Source organism: Podarcis liolepis, assembly GCF_965112155.1.
Source record: "Podarcis liolepis genome assembly, chromosome: 3".
NCBI lineage: Eukaryota > Metazoa > Chordata > Lepidosauria > Squamata > Lacertidae > Podarcis > Podarcis liolepis.
In genome coordinates, this window is record NC_139557.1 from 36035613 (window position 1) to 36058742 (window position 23130).

At 41.9% G+C, this 23130-nt stretch overlaps 1 long non-coding RNA gene across 4 annotated transcripts in view; it reads right to left on the bottom strand.

Annotated features, from left to right (window-relative positions):
• LOC310703527 overlaps window positions 1-23130 on the bottom strand; it is a 42074-nt gene that overhangs the window by 9841 nt on the left and 9103 nt on the right. The window contains exon 3 of one of the 4 annotated variants that reach the window (XR_014524221.1): window positions 3349-3464. The exons of 2 other annotated variants lie outside the window; for them this stretch is intronic. This is a non-coding gene — a long non-coding RNA (uncharacterized lncRNA). Of the gene's footprint in view, window positions 1-3348; window positions 3465-18909; window positions 18998-23130 lie in introns of those variants that run through there. One more of the 4 variants, XR_014524222.1, reaches the window with a different exon arrangement.

Here is a 23130-nt window from a genome sequence, read left to right on the forward strand (position 1 = left end):
AATTGAAGTGTGAAGTGTGAATTATTTTTGGGGGGTGGCACTGTGGGACTCAACACGCAATATTATACCACACAAACTAACCAATCATTATGCAGGCTATTTCCCCCCCACCCCAGCACCCACAGTTCCTAGCAGCTTGATAATATATTATAGAATGCAGGGCAATTAATAAATCTATACTGTGACGTACTTAAGAATTCACAGAGGCTGAAAATTAAATTGCACACATTTCATTTTAATATCTACTTGCTTAGTGTTGTTGTTTTTAAAGGGCATCTAGGACAAATTATTGGAGGACTGGCCTATCAACAGATACCAGTTATGGCAGTTAAATAGAGTTTAGGAAGTATAACCCTGAATACCAGATGCTATGCACATACAGTGGTGTTCATGTTTTAGTTGGGTGGTATACGATCTGCCCTGTATGCTACTGCAGGATGAGCATTTCTAGTTAATTTTAGTTATTTTAATTTGGTTTTCTAGGTTGTTGTTTTTTAAGTAAGTTGCTTTGAGAGAAGAAAATTGTAGCAAGTGACTAATTGTTGTTGCTGTTGTTGCTGCTGCTGCAGAAAGAAACATCAACAACAAAGTGCTGAGGAAACAGCAAGAAAGGGGGATTAGATGTTGCACAGAGTTGATAACAGCCATGAAGAGGTAAAGGGACCCCTGACCGTTAGATCCGGTCACGGACGACTCTGGGGTTGCAGCGCTCATCTCGCTTTACTGGCCGAGGGAGCTGGAGTACAGCTTCCGGGTCATGTGGTCAGCATGACTAAGCCACTTCTGGTGAACCAGAGCAACACACGGAAACACCATTTACCTTCCTGCCGAAGCGGTATCTATTTATCTACAGTGGTGCCCCGCAAGACGAATGCCTCGCAAGACGAAAAACTCGCTAGGCGAAAGGGTTTTTTGGTTTTGCGTTGCTTCGCTAGACAAATTTCCCTATGGGCTTGCTTCGCAAGCCGAAAACGTCTTGCGCTTTTTTTTTAAAGCCGCTTGAAGAGGCGCAGTTGTGACGGACCGTGCTTTGCAAGACGAAAAACATCGCAAGATGAAAAGACTCGCGGAACGAATTATTTTCGTCTTGCGAGGCACCACTGTACTTGCACTTTGATGTGATTTTGAACTGCTAGGTTGGCAGGAGCAGGGACCAAGCAATGGGAACTCACCCCGTCGTGGGGATTTGAACCACCGACCTTCTGATTGGCAAGCCCTAGGCTCTGTGGTTTAGACCACAGCGCCACCCGTGTTCCTTCAACAGCCATGAATAGAGGCAGCATTTTTCTGGTGTTTTCACCCACCTTGAAAAACCAACTTTCACTTTGTCAATGTTCGAGGAACAAAATTTGCCACTCAAGTCCATATCATGACGCTTCTAAGCAGAAATGCCACAGCTGCAGCTTCCTGTTTCTTTCCAGTTCCATGGCTGGCAAGTCAAGTGCAATTTTTGCACACACTCCTGCCGTGCTGTGACTCAGGCAACCTATCCTATTCTCTAGGTCAGGTAACACTGCTGGCAGATTTTTCTTATAGTTTCTGTCATCCACTGCCAAAAAAGTGGAAAAAGGAGTGGGGTGGAAGACACCTGCAGCTAACCTGCCTAGGGCTGCAACCTTCAAATCACTCTTTCTAGAGCAGTTTCATAATATTCTTGCTGACTGTAATGAATTGCCACAGAGTTGGTGTATTAAATATCTCAGCCTCAGGTATTTTAACCCCCTTGAACTCAGCAGGACTCAACCAGTTTCAGTCCACCTATTCTGATAAAACGAACTTATGGATCAGGCAATTAATCCTCAAGTCGTTTAAGGAGGAGTATCTGCAATGTATTCACATTTACTTTTGCTCAAGTGTGACATTGTAATTCTTTTGGGAAATGCACTGAGGGGCTAGGTTGAGGCTGCTGCTGCTGCTTCTATAGCTCCCTTCATCCAAGGATCACAGAGTGGTTTACAATATAAATGCTTCATTGTAAACGGCATTGCAAGCAATGACCTCTCATTGAAAACTCTTTGAAATGCTAAAATAGTGAGTGGGGGAGGGATCTCAGCAAATTTACAGGGTGCAAAGTTGCAATCTTTTTATTTATATGCAGTTTATCACATGCTGCATTGCCAGTGTCACGTAGCCCAAGCAGTAAAATTAGATGAAACTGACACGGGGACAAACAGAAGAAGACGCCTTCACCCCGGTATGGCTCCCCTTTATCACATACACAGCCCAACAGGACAATGACAATAATCCACCAACAGCATACAAATCAATATGGCTAACCTGATCCAAAACACCCACCCACCTCACTCACACACGAAAACAAAGATCACCACAGCCAATCACAAGCAAACAATCACACCCTAGGCCAACCTCAACCTCTCTCACCACCAAAGGAACACAAGTGAACAACACAAACAACGCTGACACCAAACTCTACACACATTAAACATAATAGAAACACCGCCACCCGACCCCACCCCTATCCATCTTCCCTCTCTCCACCCTCCTTTCTTTTTTCTTTTCTTCTCCCTCTAATGCCTCAACAAATGAAACGGATTTGTAAAAAATGTTACATGGGGGGGGGGAATATGAGGCACTACACTTCTGTAAAACAAGAAAATCCTTAATAAAATATATATTAAAAAAAAATTAGATGTGTCTGATGCCTGCAATCAGAATTAACCTCAGAGTTGCTACCCAATCCCCTAAATCACGTGTCTGAACATAACAAAGAATTATGCTTGGCATCTAGATTGCAACTTGAGAATGTTCAAAGCACTCTGCATACCTCACCTTATTAATCCATATGGCAACCCTGTAAGGTAAGGTGGCATTACTGACCCTATATTGCTGAGACACAGTGGCTTGCACTAAAATATTGGTGCTTTTTTTCATGAGGATCTTAAAAAAAGAAGAACTGCAAACTGAGATGCAAATGAGGAGAACTGAATTAACACTAGGAAAGTTGGAAACTGAGAGAAACTGATGGACACATTCACCCATCCCTAATTTTGAGAGGTTATTTGTATACATCACTACATCAAATACCACTTCAGGACTCAAAGCACAGTTGTGAGACCAAAGTTACATGAATAAGAATGACTGCATAGATCAATGATCAGAGAATCACAGAGTTGGAAGGGGCCACAACCGTAATCTAATCCAACCCCCTGCAATGCAGGAATCTTTTGCCCAATGTGGGGCTCAAAGGCACAACCTGGAGATTAAGAGTCTCACGTTCTACTGACTGAGCCATCCCTTGAGATCCTCCTACACTAGGAAACCTCTGGTACTGACCTGATGACATTCTATGTCAGGCATAGTCAATGTGGTGCCCTCCAAAAGTTGTTGGGACTACAATTCCCATCGCCTTCTACCATTAGCCAGGCTGGCTGGGGATGAGGGAAGTTGCAGTCCAAATCACCAGGAGGAGACAACACTGACTATCATTGTCCTATGTGATCCTCCTGAAAACAAGAAACAATAATTAATTCATTTTAGAAGCAGCACCATCCCCTACCTTGGTATGGCCATGTGGCGGGTGCAGCGAGGACTTCAAAAGTATGTTTCATGCATTTGTGGTATGAAACACTTCCTCACAACATACACATCATTCCCAATCCCTGAACAGCCCTTCAGTGAACCTTGGGCTCAGTTGGTTTCATAATGGAGATTAGCTTTCCTAGTACAATGGGGGGGATGACTGTAGTTTAGTATGCTTTCATAACAATACCCTATGACTAAAAGTGACATTTTACAGTGAATGCATTAAGACACAGATCTGTCTGCTTGGGGAATATATCCATTGCTCCATTATAAACCATCGATAGCTTTATCTTGATTTATTCAGGCAGTATAAAGGGAGATGCAAAGGGCATGTAAATGTTACACTTACACTGAAAGGTGTCCACTAGTTTTATATTGTGCTTTTTGAGATGAAAAGGGGAGAGGAAGATCAATGCACAGCGAAGGCACAGGGAAGAAAGAATATGCAGAGCTTGCATAGAGAATTCTGATGTGAATATATTTTCTGCCTCCTTGGATCCCATAGGAGACGAGGGGACAAGTATGTAAGCCCCGATTCAACACAAATACTAGATGAAGCTTTCTACACACACACACACACACACACACACACACTCATAAAGAATGGCAGTACAGAGTCAAGGTCAAAAGCCTCATCAAAAGAGGCATTCTATGGTTGATTGGAACATCTGAGGAGTGGCAGGGAGAGGCCTGCAAATAACATCTGGTTCTTTTTCTTGAATCCGCTGTCAGGAGCAAGAAACCACAAAAGGCAGCAACAGCACTGTGGGTATGGAACACTTGTCCTATGAGAGTATTACATCTAGCTACTTCAGCGGTCATTCCCATGCTGCAATCATCAACATCCCTGGTGGCTGAGGGAGTAGAGGATTGAGATCGGATCTGTAGGACTTCCACATCATCCAGCATCTTACAGATTCAAATAAGGGCAATTTGACCTCCCTCTCCCAATTCTCATGCCAAATATTTAGCATAAGGATGTAAGAGGGGATCAGATCAAAGGTTCATCTAGTCAAATATACACATAAACCTTTTATTGCAGCCCAAACAAGGGTGGGGGGAGGATAAATCTTTTCAGAAGGCACTTTAATAATTACTCACTACTATGACACTTCAATAGACACTATAATAACTATCCTCTATTGTGAGAGTGACAACATGAGAAATCAATTTTGGACTTTTCTTTTCTTTTTTTGAACCACTTCCCCAGTCCAGGAAGAGGGCCGCTATTAAATGATGCAGACCGCCACTCTGCAGAGTATATAACAGGAATACCAAATCTTGAATGTTACAAATGTAGCATATATCAAAGATAATTTGCTACCAAGCATTCATATGACAGAAAACATCTATATTATATTCAGCCTTTCCAGAAAACACGACAAATTATATATGCAGCGCAAGTATGAGAAATAAAAAAGTGACATACACGATACAAATATGTATCTTGTACATCACATTTTTAATTTAACATACTTGTGTTTCATATATAATTTGCAGTGTTTCCTGTGGAGGCTGAATCCAATATAGATGTCTTCTGTCATATGAATGCTTGGTAGCAAATTATATACCAAACATTATGTAGGAGAAATGATGACCAGATTCTACTTCATTGTTCTCTCTCCCCCACCCGCCCACTGTTGTAGAGCCTGCGCCATGATTCTGCTTGCCCTATATATATAAAAAAGGCCCATTATCCATTAATAAGATGAAGAAATACAGCAGGTACATTTCCAGTTATTATTTTGAGTTAAATATTTATAAAGCTGAACTCCACAATCCTCGACGAGAAGCAGATGTAAATCACCAGCCATGTTTCAGAAAGATCTCTCTAAAGTGAATTTTTAAAAGGAAAGGGGCATGTGAAAGCTTCACAAACAACGTTATTCTTAAAGGCAACAATGATATTGTTTGGGGGGGGGGAGGATTCAAATGTAAGAGGTTGCAGCACGAAAGGGGTTACATGAGAGGATATAGAAGGAGAGACTTCCCCACTTGGTAGAAGGGTTTAAGCACAGCTGAAAACAATGTTGCCAGCAGGTACACAGAGCTATGCAACTTAGCAGGTTTTATTGCCAATTGGCTGACAACCAGACTGAAAGAGGAGGCGACCACACAACATGGTACCCAAAGGATGTGGTAGAATGAGGGCTCACATGAGGGTCTCTCCATATGTGACCAAAGTGGTGCTACAGGTGCTGGCATGTAGCCTCTGGAAGATTGCCCATGATGGTTTCTTGGGCTGAAGAATTGTTTTCAATCCCTACTTTAAGCTAGTCTGAGATAATGTAGTTGAAGAAAGAGACAAAACTGCACTATTAAAAACAACAACAACCTTGAGATTACAGAAACGTGATGTATACAACTATTTAAGAAGTCAGAGAGCGTACATGTGGCTCTACCTGTCTGCCAGGAGCTGAGCTATTATAGCACAATTTTGATATCATGATGATGATGATGATGATGATGCCATTCATGCTTAGCTCTTAACTGTGGTTCACAACATAAAAATACAATATATGACTAGGAAAACCAGGAGGAATAATTAGTCACCAGGGACAGGGAAGAGAATGTGAATGGGAGCTGTTTCTAGGACCATGCAAATGCTTCACATTTAGCCCATTGAGACTAGGCAAGACTTTGAGGCTTTCAGATATGAACATTAGATTACTCCATTACATATGAAAGCTCAAATCTGAGCAACCCTGGCATTCACATCGGGTAATTAGAAGGATTTCAAAGCTGTTTATTAAAGGTCAAATTCTATCATAAACAGCTTATGTGAGTTTCTAAGAGAAGGGCTTTAGAAATTACCAGAGTTCTGGGAATAAGAATATCCAGTTCTGCCATAGCAGAACTTTTAACTGTTGTTAAAAATACATTTTTACTGGGTCTGTCCTGAAAAGTAGACAATAACAATACAGCATTTTGTGTTCCTAATTACATCTTTAGTACATATGGATGGACATCCTATCTTCAATTAGTCCTTCTGTGTGCAAGTCCCATTAGATGAATCTAATGTCTGAAGACTAGGAGCAGGGCTGGATAACTATAATGCTAAGTATGACTACAAATCCATCTCCTTTACCTTCTGCTATATTTTTATTGGCTACATATGTACATTCCTACACTGGGCATCTTTATTTATAGGTCAGATAATATCAACTGGCCTCTCATCTTAAAAGCGAAAGAGCGGCCATTTTCTCAGCTGGGGGGAAAGTGACAGCAGAGTTGCCATGAGGGGCAGACTAATCCTTGTTGCTTCAGAAAGGCAGACTGGGATAGCCACTTACAAAATGCCCCCCAGAGGGCACATATTTGCATAAAAATTTAATATGCTTATGTATGTGTATAGGTACAGAATTAGAAATAATTACAATAAATCAAAATACCATTGAGCTCACCATAGTGAGGAGTGTGCCATGATCAGGTAAGCACTCTGCCCACTCATCCTGTTGCCTGGTTAATAACTGTTGATAGACAAATTCAAGGCCGCTGCTCTTCACTTTTAATTCATTTACATTCTAACACCTACCTATTTTGGGGGGGCTGCTTTGAGTGCCTAAAGGTTTAATCTCCCCCAGGCCTCCACCTCACAAAGAAGTTTGTCTGACTTCATTAACACTTGTTGATTCAGCTAGGATAACCACACCCCAGGAAATACACAACCCAGGAAATGTGCCTAACCTACTTAGCTTTACATTAGCTAATTACTGATGCTTAGCATACACACTACATTTCCTTAGATTCTAACCCCCAGATAATCCAACACAGTTTTTGGCACAAGCTTAATTAAACATCTCATGCAGGACACTAGTCCTGACTTAATTGGTTTTAATTAAGTGATTAGCAAGGTCTAACACACACTTAAATCTACAGGAGTCCAGCTATCATTTCACACCAGAGACCAGCTTTTGCCACCCCAAACCTTAATTAAATTCTGGCTCTAGCGTGATCCAGAATTTAGGCTGCCTTGCACCTCCCAGATTCACAACAATACATAGTTTAGAACCCCTCCTGTGTCTTGAAGTAGCATTTCCACGCTCCACCACTGCACATCACAAGCTGCCCACTGGCAGAGTGGGGAAACTCACAGCTTTGTGGCTCCAAAGACCACCCATTCCTGGACTGAAAACCAAATGAGAATTTCTTAGGGAAAGAGGATCCCACTGCCAGTCCTTGTATGTACTGGGGTGGCACCAATGGCAGGAGGAGAGGAGGTAGGCTTGAACTAGGATCTCCAGTGTTTGTTTCCTCATCTCCTGTGCCACCAGAACTCTGAGGCTTGTGCCAGCCAGACAGGTGAGGCTCCACAGGCCAAGGGTGCCCTCTAAGTTGAAGAACCAGCTGCTGCCAACCACTGTGGACAATACATAGCTAGATGAATCAGTGTCTTAACTGGGTGTGAGGTTAATTCCTGTGCCTTTATCTTAAGGTGGACAGCTAATCCCCAGATCCAGTAGGGAGGCAGCAGGCTCTATAAAACCCTTTCTTCTAAGCTTGTTTGGTACTTGTCACACCAACAATGTATATTTTGGTTTGCTTTGCCTTGCCTATTCTAGTTGTGCCACAACAGAAAAGGCCCTTCTCCATGAATTCACAGTTTTTAATCTCCTGGGTTGAAGGATGTGAAGCAATTCCTGGTCAGCAATTCCTTTGAAGAGGCTGATAGGTGCAAAGCACCATAGCTTGGGTTTTTGCCTATACACAGTAATGAATTGCTTCCCATGAAACATATCAAAATAAACACACCAACAATAAAACTACATACATATGAAAACAATTTACAAAATCAATCTAGTTACAGATTGGGGTAAGAATCTTCACTTAAAAGACATGCTGGGAAAGGAAGAAAAGGCACTGAAAAATAATAATAATAATAGAGATGAGATGAGACATTCACAGAGAATGTGATCTACCACAAAGGCATAACGCTTTGCAAAATGTGTCCTAAAAGGTCTCATTTCTGGAAATAGCTTATTTTGGCAGCTGCGGGGCACATTGGTACCTTTCCAGGATATTGGAATTGCCAGGTTCTGTTAATGTAAAAAGCTAATCTGAAAAGAGGAAGAGGTGGCAGTACAATCGTGACATCTACTCCTAAAGAGCTCCTATACATTTGCTTAACATTTAGCATGTAGTTGCTTCTCACGGCTTTAATTGGATCCCGGGCACATGCCTTCAGTGCCTTTCTGAAGAGGAATTACTTCCCATATTTCCAATTTCACTATCTATGTCAGTGTATTACTTTGATTAAGCAGTAAGACATGACAAGTGTGATTTACAAATGACATTCGTCCTTGGTCACAGAAAGCGTGTTCTCCTTCATGGAGAGCACGTGTTGCGGTGGGGGCTGCCAGGACACTCCAAAGTTGGGGGGCGGGCTAATTGATTGTTGGCCACTGATACGATTGGGGCTTCCCTTGTTGTTGGGAAGAAGTTATTGTTGCCATTTTTTGATTGACAGCCAGAAATAGTAAAACTCCTTGCACGAGGCTAGAGCTTCCTCTTTTCGCCCGTGCATCAGATTGCCCGTCCCTCCCTCCCTAGAATAGGGTTGTTCGCTTTGACCTTGCTATGCCTGTCATGGGGTCGTCTGCTTTGGAGCGGGGGCCTGGTAGGAATTTTGTCCATCTGGCTGATTGGCTGGGGCCATTTGGTTTTTGCCTACTGCGTAGCAAATCGTCACAACTTGTAAGGTTCGCGGTTAGGCATTGGTTTATGGTTTGGTTGGTTGAGGGGCATGGATTGGCTGTGCCTGCCCCTCTAATGCTGCTGCTGCAAGGGATTCCGTTAAAGGAATTGGGGGCTAACTATTGCTTGTCCACTCTGTCAAGGGGGCTCGGGCCATAGCAATGAGCTCCTGGTTGCACTTGGGGTGAGGGCAGGTTCCCTGCTCCGCGTAACCCCCAAGTGTATTCCCCCATTCTGACTTCCGCATCGTGCGGAATGTCAGACTGTCCCCCATGGTGGGGGCACATAGTCGCAACCAATGCCTACGCAACCACTCACAAATTTGTATTTTAATAAAGTTGTGGCCAAAATTATGCCAAAAATCTTAAACAAAAACTTCTGTGTGATGTGTGAGTTATTGGGGTGGACCTGGGGACCTCGACACGCAAACCATCAAACCTGCTTTTTAATCTGATATATCTGAAGGCAAAAAGAGATAATGTTAAGTCCACCACTATATTACAGGCTAATGAGGTCTAGCTAGGTGCTTACCAGCTAGCCTGTTCCCCCCACCCCACCCTGCCTCCTATTTTTAATTTGTGTATTTATCAGTTTAAGTTTTACACACACACACACACACACACACACACACACAACTTCCAAAATAAGATTAAAACCTTTAAATAATAATTTGGTCTGCAATCCTAACCTTGTTTACCTTGGAGTAAGCCCCATTTAATTCACTAAGACCTGCTTCTGAGAAGACATAGTTAATATGGTGCTGTAATTCACAGATGCCATGACACCACAGTCTCATTGAGCCAAAAATATGGATGTAATGTTTGTATATGGGCTGCTTATACTGAGTTAATGTAATGTGTGGTATGCTTCTTTTCCTTTTAGCAATCATTAAGCAAAGATTGGAGCAGTGGAGGGTGCTTTAATTTTTTCATGTGGTTGACTTCTGCGGGGTTCATAAGCATTGGTCAGTTACTTTTTTCATTTGTATGGAACATTGCCTTCAGCTGCATTCAGCTGAGTGCCTCTCAGTTTTCTCAAAAGATTATTTCAAAATGTAATTGTCTTAGACAAAAGAGTGAACATTCCTATGCTATGTTTTTTGTCTGTTACAAATCAATATGAATAGACTCTTACAAATCAACCAAGAATATAGATAGCAATCATCCTGTACTCCCAGGTGGGTCACAAAACTAGAATTAATCTGTACCTTGGAAGATTAACTTCACACCGTGAACTGCCTGCTTTAAATTAGTATATGAATCAAATACTGTAGTTACCTCTTCTCCTAAATTCCATCTATAGACTACCAGGAATCAACTCAGGTGAAACTTGCAGTGCTATTTGCTAAAAGAAAAGAGAAGTGTGTGTGTGTGTGTGTGTGTGTGTGTGTGTTTACCTTCCTTCCTTCCTTGATCAGTGTCCTTCAAACTTGGGTCCCCAAATGTTATTGGGTTACGATTCCCATCATCTCTAGCCACTGACTAAGCTGGCTGGAAATGATGAGAACTGCAGTCTATCAATATTTACAGAATTGGATGTGCCTCAGAAATTCCCAATGGCTAGACAGAGAGGCCTGGAGGCTGGCATTTGACCCCTGGGCCTGAGGTTCTGCACCTGGATGTATTGAGCCAGACTAGGACCAGGGAGCCATATTCTTACTCAGCCATGAATTTCACAATGTGACCTTGGGCCTGTCACACAAGTGTGGTGGTATGGATACGATGGCAAAAGGGGGTACTTTGAATGCCACTTGGAGTTCCTTGGAAGAAGGATAGCAAATATGAAAGCCCACATAACTTCATTGTGTACATAGGCTGAAACTCTCAGACACCAAGGATGTTACAATGCCACAAAACTCTTCTAAACTGGGCAACCTCCCCCTGCCCACCCTTCATTTCTGCTGCTGAAAGAGACTGATGCAGAAAAAGTGAAAAGTCCAGTCCAGACCTCCAAGAACGTAATGGCTCACAGAGACCATTGGCCTAACCTATTGCAAGTTGTTTTATTAATAGTATTCCAAACTATCCTATTAATCTAGTTCTCATAAATCCTTGGTACTGGCAATCTTTGAGCTCGTGTATATCTTACAAGACAGAGCTCATCATGCAGAGCCTTGAATTAAATTTATGAGAAAATAAATGTTTGATTCCTCAAGTAGCAACTCTATCCCTCCTGCCATGTCTGACTGGCATTTCCTCTTTGTAGGAGTCAGCTTGCTTTCCAGGGTGGGAGGCAGGTAAGCTCCCCCGATGAGACTCTCAGAAGAAATGACTATTTGCTGAATAAATTCATGAGAAGAAAGACAATTCTGCAGACTTCTATGAATCCATGTCTAAAAGCCCAAAATATAGTAGGATCTGTAAGTTGGTGAAGGAGATGGGGATAAAAAAACTACCCCCAAAATGGCTCAACTCCCCATCCTTTCCCTCATACAAAGTTCAAAGAATTGCTTTAAAGTTTCCTTCCCCATCAGGAGCCCACAAAATTATTAAGCACTGATAAAAGAAAATTTAGTTGTAAATTATAGGTCTCACATGGATCAGTTTCAGACCTTCTAATATTTCTGCTCTACTTAATTTTTTTGCATAATTTATTCATGCATGGGGTTCCAGCAGATTGAATAAACTTTTTGATTTACTGCCCTAATTTCTAATTAGGTAGTTCCTCGCTATAAAGTGTTCATACAAGGAGCTATCATTTTAAAGTATCATGCCATATTAAGCAATTGTAAAATGCATATATTTTGTGTAATTACAAAGCTCATTCTCTTGTCCTCAAGAGATTTTCATGTAGAATAATAACGTGGGAAAATATACTGCTTGCTGGAGCTATTGCAGATTCTAATTTGCACCTTTCATGCTCCTTTTCATATTTTATTTACTCTGAAATGTCAACCATAACTAAAGTTGGTCCAGAAGGAATGTTAGACATTAGCCCCTTTCCCTTGGAATCTATTGTGATATTACTGTATGTCAGGAAAAGATGTATGTCTGCAAAAGAAAAATAAAGGTTTCTGTCTGAACATTGTCATTGAATAAGATCAAATTTCTGTGAGTTACATCAGTGGGCTTCAACCTTTATAGAGCAAAGAACAACTCCCCCAATTCAAATGAAGTTGATTTTAATTTTTTTAAAATTAAATTATTTTAAACATATAACAATCTATAATTTTTTAAAATTATACTTCTCTTTGTGTGCCCACATGTAGTCAGGGTTTGTGTTTGGGAACAATAATAGTACAGAGGCTTAACTGAGTTTAAAATTTGGCCACAACTTCACTGGTTGATAGTAAAGGTAAAGGCTCCTGGATGGTTAAGTCCAGTCAAAGGTAACTATGGGGTTCTGGCGCTCATCTCACTTTTCAGGCTGAGGGAACTGGCATTTGTCCACAGATAGCTTTCTGGGCCATGTAGCCAGCATGACTAAACCGCTTCTGGTGCAACAGAACACCATGACAGAAACCAGAACACACGGAAACGCCATTTACCTTCCGCCCGCAGGAGTACCTATTTATCTACTTGCACTGGCATGTTTTCGAACAGGTAGGTTGGCAGGAGCTGGGACGGAGCAACGGGAGCTCACCCATTGCGGGGATTCGAATTGCCGACCTTCTGATTGGCAAGCCCAAGAGGCTCAGTGGTTTAGACCACAGCACAACCTGCATCCCTGGTTGATAATACAAAGACTTGGCATGGGGTGAAGATCCAGTTATCAGACAGCCCAACTGCTGTCCATTGTACGCAGCCCAGCTTGAGCGCAGGGACCTACCAGTGGGGAGGATTGCACAGGTTTGGGTGCACCACAGTGTGGACCCTAATTTTTATTGTTTTAAGTATCTAGCACTCTCTCTCTCTCTCTCTCTCTCACACACACACACACACACAAGTGCACACACACTTCCATTCTTGCTTCAGTTCCTTCTTCCTTGCTCTCTTCCTTCTTTACCCTTCTTTCTCCCTTTCTTTGGCTCTCTCTTTTTTTAAAAAAACAACACAAAGTTAAAAACAAAAATGATGGTTGTGTCTCTGGCAACTGAGCTTTTGGTCCCACCCATTAGCTGAAGAGGAGATCAGTGAGTTATATGATATGAAGCAGTAAGAAATGTGAAAAAGAATTATTATTTTTATCATTTGTTTCAAATTAGGCATAACTTTGTACAGAATTCAAGCTGGCATTCATCCAAAACATCTCCAGCGTCAGAATCATGCCCTATGGATATGTCTCTCACACAACATGGAATTGGAATAACTATAAATAGTTTGTAGTTGATTCCAATGAAAGCAAAGAAATTTAAAGAAGCAATAATGTTTATAGACAATAACTTATATCAATTCCAATACATTGTTTCTTAGTGTTTTTGTATTGAATTTCCTGGTTCCAATGCAGGATATTTATTTATTTTTTGCAACATTGTAAACAGAAATTATTTTTACTGCAAAAATGAAATAAAAATCTATCACTCCAGCACTGTTTTCAAACACATAGCAGGGTGGTGCTGATATTCTAGATGTTTACAGGAAACTTTTCTATAAGACAACATACAGAGTTGTCTTCTAGTGAGAACTTGTTTCCTCTAACTGGCACCATCTCTCTCCAATGTTGCTGGCCGAAGGCATTCCCAGGTATGTGTCCTGAGACTGTTACTCCCCACTGGCAACAGCTATCCAACATTTGAGGCAGAGAATATTTCCCAGCTGTTTCAGCCAGAGATGGCAAGAACTGAACTGGGATGTTGCTGAAGCCAAGCATGCACACTGCATCCTTCCCATGAGAAATTTGGAAGAGAGACATGACTCTTATGATTAGTAACTCTTAACTTCTAGAATACACATCAACACAACCAACTGAATTTGCTTTTGTTTTGTTTTTTAAGGCATATATTTATCTGTGGTTTTTATTTTGCTATTTGTTTCAACTGTGCTGTAATGCAGAAGAACTGCAGAGAATGCCAAGAACTGGTCATCCATTGAGACACTCAGCAACTTCTCCAGGCCACTTCATCAGCTCCTAGGAAGCCTCAGGGAGCAAAGTGAAAAGGCCAGGCTTTGAAGCAGTGGTCTTTACTAGTGTGGAATGAGAGGGTACCTTGGAATCAGTTGCAGTGTTGGTTTTTGTTCTCAGACAGCATGAGTTCCTGAGTGAAATTATTCAAGGCCTGGCATTCCTCTAGTCAAAAACTAAGAAAGATTTTGCCATCGCTGAGATTGTGTTTGAACTGAGCTGACCTCGCCTCCTCCTCGCCTCTTCCACTTTACTTTCCAGGAAGCTGCCGTGATGCAACCGGAGGTCAGGTGAGCATCACCATCCCACCATCAGCTACTGTCTTTGACAGTTCAAACATGCATCTCATCTCCAACCTTATTGCTGTGGAAACTGTAGTGGCTACAGCATCAAACTTATACGAGGTCTGAACATTTGTCCAGTTTCCCTAGGATTATTTACCCTAATTGAAAGAGTTCTTTCACGTTACCTGCTACCTGACCCTTTCAACTGGAAATGTGGGAGGGGCTGAACCTGGGATGTTCTGCATGCAAACCATGTGTTTGACCACTGAGCTATGGCTCTCCTCAAATGTAATTAAATCATAATTGAAATTTAAATCATTTCCCGAAAGGATTAAAAGTCAAGACGGAACTTCCAAACCTCAGAATATGACTTGCAACTGTCATGTGGACATTTTGGCTGATTAGGGATAGTACTTAAACTTAACAGCTACAAAGGGCTGCATTTTAAAAAAGAAAATTGCCCATAACTAACATTGATTTTTTAAAATAGTAAAATGCTGTCTTTTGACAATTATTTGTAATGAAATCAAGAGAAACAACATAAAAATGATTGCTACAAGCATTGGTCAGAGCAACAAAACCACCTGTGATATCCCCAAACCTCCAGGCAAATAGAAAGCATTTTAAGGGAATTGTAGACAACAGGAAGTATATGCAAGATTCACAAGTCTGACTGCACATACAAGAGACATTTTCTCTTGCTTCTTTTCCAGTGTCTGCAGAATATATAATATGCACTGAGAGCCCATCCATCATGACTGTTTCATATTTATAACCTTCTGAGTCACAGACAGAAGACAAAACCATTGTAGTTTACAAAGTTATTGCAATATATAGGACAGGACAATACACCAAGAAACATCATGATACTAAGAGCTAGTTCCCACTGGGCTGCAACACTTCAGACTTCAGGCACAGGCTCACACAATGGAATGCTTGAACCATTGGGCCATAGCTGTCAACGTTTCCCTTTTCTTGCGAGGAATCCTATTCGGAATAAGGGAATTTCCCTTTAAAAAAGGGAAACGTTAACAGCTATGAATTGGGCAGTAGGTGATTTCTTTCCCCATACTATCATTTGCAATAGTAATGTTGATGCTCGTAATGATGATTATGCGTCTGCACTGTGCTTCTCCTACTCCTATTCTCAATAACTTGAGCTCTATCCATGAACCATGCTGTGGAGCAAGGAGCAGGAACAATAAAGGGTTGGCATCGCTTACCCACCTATCTCAATATTCAGCTGAGGCCCATCTCAAGTAGCTTCTTCTTCCTCCATTCTTGCATTTTAAAAAGTCTGCAACTACATACATATATTCAAGAAGTGCCTCAACAAGCTGTCTGTCGACTGCTCCACACGACTGGCAGGCGGCAAAACACTTCTTTCCATACTTCTTTCCCCATCCCATTACACACACATTCTCAAAAGCTTTTCCCAACTTTTCATCCATGGCCGGATTAACTCCCAATTGCCTCCTCCACAAGGCTACCAAAACAAATAGGAAGTGAATGGGCCCTGGGGCTTCTTCTCTCTCTCCCATTTTCAAAAAGTCCATTCATAGGCGTCTCCCACCTCACTTCCCCAAAAGCCCTTCCGTGGGCAAAGCAAAAAGGAAAGGAACAGCTCTGGTGATTTCTCCACTCCTCACATTCTCAAAATAAATACATAAAAGGGTGACAATCACCCTCCCTCTCCTCTCCTCTCCTTGTTCTGTCTTCCCACAATGTGCAACTGCCCACATTTAGTCTTCCCTGCAAAGAGAAGGAGTTAATACCACAGCCAACGCCAGAGCAAGCATAGGCAGCAAAATAAACACAGCAGCAAACGGATCAACTCCTTCTCTTTTTCTCTTATCAAAGAAAATCAAGCAAAGAGGAGGCGAAGGGGTCCTAGCACTTCTCCCTATTTTTCCCTTCCATGGTCAGCAAAAAGAGAGGAGGTGAACAACCCTGGTTTTTCCTACACATACACACAACATAGCCCCCAAAAATGGGAGGAAGGATAACACTCATCTTACCCCTTCTCTCGGTTTTCTTCCCACAACATCATGCTCCAAACAGGCTCACCCTTTCCTCCAGAGAGGAGGGGCAGGAATTGACCATCAGCACCAAGTGGACAACTTTAGTTACTTTTTCACATTGATATCTGTCAGTTTTTACAGCACCTGACAGAATGTGACTTCTGCATAACTTGAATTTTTGAACTTTCCAAACTCCCTGCTCCTTTTCCCCTCATGGTCAGAAGAAAAAAATAAAACAAAGAAAGGGGAGAAAGAGGGCAATGAGAGAGAGAGAGAGAGAGAGAGAGAGGTGAATAACCCTAGTTCTTCCCCCACCTCAGCATCCTTAACCCTCTATTTGATTTATCTCAATCCTCTTTCACCCTTCCTAATATATCCCAGTCCTATCTCCATTGTTCAAAAAGGTTTGTTGCCTCTTGTTCCTATCTTAGTTACTTATTCTATTAGTCTTCAGTTAGAACAGTCACTTAGACAGTGTCACTTCCTTCTCCTGGCTCCCAATTTTGGCCACAGTGTTAGGATTTGCATTTTATTAATAGCTGTATCCTCTCCCAGTCAACCCTACTCATTTATCTAGTGCTTAGCATATTATAATTCCTTCATTGCTGCCTACCTAGGCAATTACAGTGGTGCCCCGCAAGACGAATGCCTCGCAAGACGGAAAACTTGCTAGATGAAAGAGTTTTCCGTTTTGGAGGTGCTTCACAAAACGAATCTCCTATGGGCTTGCTTCGCAAGATGAAAATGTCTTGCGAGTTCCTGCGGGTCCCCCCCTTTTTCTAAGCCGCTAAACCGCTTATCAGCTGATCCGATAAGCCGATAAGCCGCTAAAAGCCGCTAATAGCACTAATCTGCTAATCCGTCAATGGGCTTGCTTCGCAAGACGAAAAAACCGCTAGACGAAGAGAATCACAGAACGGATTCTTTTCATCTTGCGAGGCACCACTGTATAATAACCCCATCATTGCTGTATCGGCTATATTATTTGCTCATTGTATTGCCATTTTCCACTTTAAAAAATGACCATTTTGAAATTAAACCAAACCAAACCTGTATTTATCTGTTTTCAGAGATATGCAACTTATCTTTTCTGAAAGGTTTATGCCACTGAGTGGCTGGTTTTGCATACTGCTGCTACAAAGTGCAGTTTTTTTTATGATTGTTGTTTACATAGGATTGCTGCTTTAAACTACATGTTAATGTTCCTAATGCCATTTCACTGTTTATTTACTGGAAGTTCCCTCAGTTCTTGGAGAGGTAGGCTGCAGCTCTCTTAAATAAATGATAAAACCTTTATCCTTTACGTGCAAAGAATCCTCTTCACCTGGGATTTTTTATAACTCTTGAGGTCATCTATCCTATATATATTTCATCCTCTCTACTGCAACACAGCTGGGCCAAGGGAAAATTTAACAAAAGCTGGATGTTAAGTTTTTCAGCAGAGAAGAAATGTATCAGTATCAACCGCAATCCTGGAGAGGTGACCACAGAACCATCAACTGTTATCAGGCTGATGATGAGATTGCAATTGTCTCTACAGGGGGTAACTGAAACCTCTCATTTCTATTCACTACTTCAGCAAAGCTTATAGAACACATTATACTGTAGAACAAATGGCTCCACTGCAGGATTTGCTTTCCTTGAAGGACAAAATCCAGACAGTCCACGGTGAAAAATAATAATACTAGTTGCCAGTTTCACTGACATTTGCTTTTTATTCCCAATCTAAGAGCTATAAGACAAAATGCTTAAATATATGCTATAAATAGGGGCATGTGGTCCAGTTCCTTGCTGAACTACGCACACTGGTTGTGGCAACGCAAATTGGGTCAGGCAAGTGTGGCTTCCTTTACAGACAAACACACCAAGCAAAATGTGAGCACTTCCCTGGGGTGTGATCTTATGCTCTTGGGAGTGTGTGTGTGTGTGTGTGTGTGTGTGTGTGTGTGTGTGAATTATCACAGGAACAGGGTTAGCAAGCTATACCGGTCTTTCCCAGCCAATTCAAACACACATTACAAGGGCTGGCCATGTATCTGCTCTATAAATGAACTAGTCATTTCATAAAATCTTAGAATTGTAGAGTTGGAAGGGACCCTGAGGACCATCTAGTCCAACCGCTGGCAATGCAGAACTATGCAGCTGTCCCACACGGGGATCAAACCTGCAACCTTGGCATTATCAGCCCCATGGTCTAAGTAGCTGAGCTAAACTTCATGGAAGCACCTCCCGCTTTCATCTGTCATATGTATATAGGTCATTGACTCCATGCATGGCAAACTAGGCTCCTAAGGGCTTCAGAAGTCACTGGGCCTCATGACCAGGTTGACCAGTGAATATGAAACATACTTTGAGAAGGTCAGGAGAAGGCTGTTTCATGCTGTGACCATAGGTTGAGGGAGATCTTTAGCTATAGCCGAGCTCTCCTTTCTCTTCAATTTCCAGGCACATTGCCTGCTTAGACAAGATAAAACACACAGATTGGTTAGACCACTGGGTTTATTTAGGGGCCATGTGACCATCCTCGGAAGCTTTGTTCTCACTCAGGAACATTTGCCCTCAGCAATATTATTGCATTCATTATGTATCTATTTGTTTATTGGATTTGTACCCCACCTTTCACTGGAACGGTATCAGTGTGGCTTGCGTATAAAACACTGCAATAGAACAGAACACAATAAAAAAGGCAGTAAAACAGCAGAGTGAGCAGGTAAAAAGCCATATAAAAAAGATAAAAGCAGGAGGGAAAAAAGACAATGAAAAGGCTCTCAAATTCCTTTAAAAGCATGAGAGCACAAGATTGACTCGGTTGACTAAAATGAAACAACAAAGGTGTAAGACAAGCATATCCAAAATGGGAGTTCAATCATTCAGGAGCCACCCTAAAGTGGTCCCTGATTGGCTGGAAGCACTCAGTGAGGAAAATGATGCTGAAGCAGCAGCAACCCAAGGAAAACAATGGCTCTGTAAATAGCTCTGGCGGAAAAAAGGGGAAAGCTAGGGTTTTTTAAAGAGACTGTTTTCATCTCCTCAAGAGCACAAAATTCATCCTAAAAATGTCCATGAGCAACATTCAGGGCAACCCTCAATTCTGCATAAAGAAAGGTTTGTTATCTCTGAAAAAGTTATCCAAACAAGATTAAATAAGATGCACGTGTATCTTTCTATGTGGGTGAATGTTATCCTTAGAATCCCCTGTGGGCTAGCATGGTCTGCAGTGAATAGAGCGTTGGCTGCACTTCGGACATGGGAGACCCAGTTTCTGAGAGTCTATTCAGCCATAAAGCTCCCTGGGTGGCCTTGGGCAAGTCATTATGTCTTAGCCTAACCTATCTCACTGGGATGCAGGGAGCATAAATGAGATGCGGAATTGGTAGGTGCTTGCTTTGCTCGAAAATGCTACAGGAATTATTCATAAACACTGTCACTATTCCGCCCCTAGTCTAATATCTTTAAGCTGGGTCCTATTAGTATATATAACTCTATTCTGTGTATATATATATATATATATATTAACTTTTTGACTTCATTTACATTTTTACTATATGTATTTTTTAAAATACTGCATATTTGACACCGGCAATTTAGCTTTATACACTTATGGGAACGCAGGTGGGGGCTGACTGAGGTAGACTGAAGAAGGTAGGCCGTTTTGGCTGCACCTCCATGATAATGGGAAGACTTGGATTGGACACTATAGCCATCACATCTAGACTATGGATGTCCACACATGCACCAATTCCAGAATTATAAGCAGGTGATTCTTTCAATAAACAGCATAGTATTTGTTATAAAATGCATGCTTTCCAAAGTATATCCCCTCTCTTATTTTTATTTTTTTAGCATCCAGAAATCAGCTTTTAAAAAAATATTAGGTGGTTTTAAAAAAAGGAATGAAAACTCTGAACCGTTGATTAAAGGAATCAGAAATCTTCTTGGCAAGTAATAGGCATTAAGAGAGAGGCCAGATGTCAAGCAAGTTAAAGACACATCCTTCATTAACTTTATACAGTAGAATTTGAGACTGCCAATTTAGCACTCAGAAGTGTGAAACGGAAAGGAAATTAATGACGGACTAAGGAGAAAGGCAACTTGGCTCTAGTTCTCATCAACGATCCTGTTTTTCTCCTTTCCCCCATCAAGGGCATTTTTGCTGGTCAAACATTATCCTTCCCACGTCTCCTTTTTCAGTGACCATGGCTAAAGAGGGGTTGTAACCATCATTATTAGCTTTCTCTTGCCTGGCTTTTCATTCTGTCAGTACCTTCAGAATCCTGGGATTTCTGAAATCCCCACACTAATCCCCAAGCAGACACACTGGGGCTGAAGAGGGAAAAGATCAATTTTGCATACAGTTGTACATTGGAAGTTGAACAGAATCCATTCCGGAAGTCTGTTCGGCTTCCAAAACGTTCCAAAACCAAAGCATGGCTTCTGATTGGCTGCAGGAAGCTCTTGCAGCCAATCGGAAGCCCTACTGGATGTTTGGATTCCAAAGAACGTTCACAAACGGAACACTCATTTCGAGGTTTGCTGCATTCAGGAGCCAAAACATCTGAGTATGAAGGCGCTCAGAATCCAACAATTAACTGTATTAATGTAAGAATTACTGTACCCTGGATCTGACCAATGGTTCATTCCATCTAGTTTGTTTGGTTGGTTGGTTGTAAGTTGCTTTGGGTTCCCCTGGGCAAAATAAAGTGACTAACTAACAAACTAATGGTGGTGGTGATGTACCTGGCTGGATAAACCCAGGACCTCCCTGGACATGCAGGTACTCTATGCATATATGTCCATAAGACTTGTTTCGCATGCTTGCCAAATTCATGGCTTGGGTGCAGTCTGGGCTTACTCTGCACAGGTCCAAAACCCCTTCCCATGTGCATTTAAATTACATTGATAGTAAAATTATCAAATTGTGTTGCTATGACTCTTTGACACAAAGCATCCAGGGGCAGGGGAAAGGCTGATCTGGATTGGGAGACTTTACACCAGTTCCATCCCTAACCTTCCTGCGTTGAGTGGAAAGGTCTGAAGGAGGATTGTAAGCATGTTCAGATGCACAGTCATCAACTGAAGGTGCACAATGAGGCTGGGAGCTCAAAGAAGCACACGGTTCTTCTCCCCCCTCCCATCCATTTTATCCTCAAAACAACCTTATGAGGTAGATTAGCCCGAGAGACAGACACTTGTCCAAGCTCACACAGCAACCTTTGTGTCTGAGTGGGGATTTGAACACGAGTCTTCCCAATCTTAGACTTACAGTACGGTACAATGGTTACGGGGTATCCCAAAGATGTGATGCAAGTAACTTCAGCAATGGCTAGGTATAGCAGAGCTGTGCAGACTGAGAAGTTTTAATATTTGTATTCTGTGCTGATTTTGTTCTTCTTTTCCCATTTGCATTGGTGCTTCCCTCTCAGCTTGTATTATAGTGATTATACCCAGTGAAATTAGAAGTGGCTCGGCCTTACTCTGCCTTCAAATTAGTGGATGGTTACCCATTGCACAACTGGGAATGCGTTTCACAAATTCGTGAACTTCACAAGGAATAAGAAAAAGGGTTTTCAGCCTCATTAAAGCTGTTTGATGAAATGCCACTTTCTTGAAGAGAGAATCCCTTTAGCTAGTTCTATACTTGTCCTCACAACCTACATTACAGTTACTCTTAGCTACTTTCAACATAATATCTGCAACCCCTTAGCCACTTTTAGAATATTTCCTATGCGTAATGCTTTCCAACATGAAAGAATTGACCTTATGCAAGGAGGATCCTGATCCTGACCAGGAATAAAAGAACCAACTCACCGGCTGACTTTCAAACAAACTGTACTGTGTGGCACTTAATTATGTACATCATGCTACTTCACAAGAATATAAGGTCGTCTACAACCGGGGGCGGGGGGGGGGGAGTTGGATCAGTTTCTAGATTTTATCTGCAAACATCTACCTCGAAAGCCAGGTGTGAAAGGAAAGGGGTGATATTTTGAGGATTTCACAAGCCTATTTTTCCTCTGCAGAAGGAGCTATGCTGGGCATTATTTGTTTGCCAGTTAATGCTGAAGCCTTGAGCATAGCATTTAAAGGCCTGGCCTTCAATTTTCTTTCTATATCAGTGGAGGCTGGTCCTATAGGGAGAAAGGGGCACAGCAATAGCTCAGTTGGTTAGAGTGTGGCGCTGCTAACACCAAGGTTGCAGGTTTGATCCCTGTACGGGACAGCTGCATATGCCTGCATTGCAGGGGGTTGGATTAGACAATCCTCAGTGTCCCCTCCAACACAAAAACTCTGTGGTTTTATGATTCTATGTGACCCACCGACAGCCTTGATTCTTCCAAGCCCCCCGCTTGCCTTCTTACATACAACTAATTCAGAAGAGTAGACCTGACTCTCAGCTCTCCTCCTGCCATAGCTGTCAACCTTCCCTTTTTGTGCAGGAAATTCCCTTATTTCAGCGCCATTTCCCGCTACTTCCTGCTGCTATACCGGATTGTTAGATATCCCGTAGACTGTCTCTGGGACAGGTGAAGCTGCTGATCCCCTTTTTCAAATCTGAAAGTTGACAGCTATGCCTCCTGGTCCGTGTC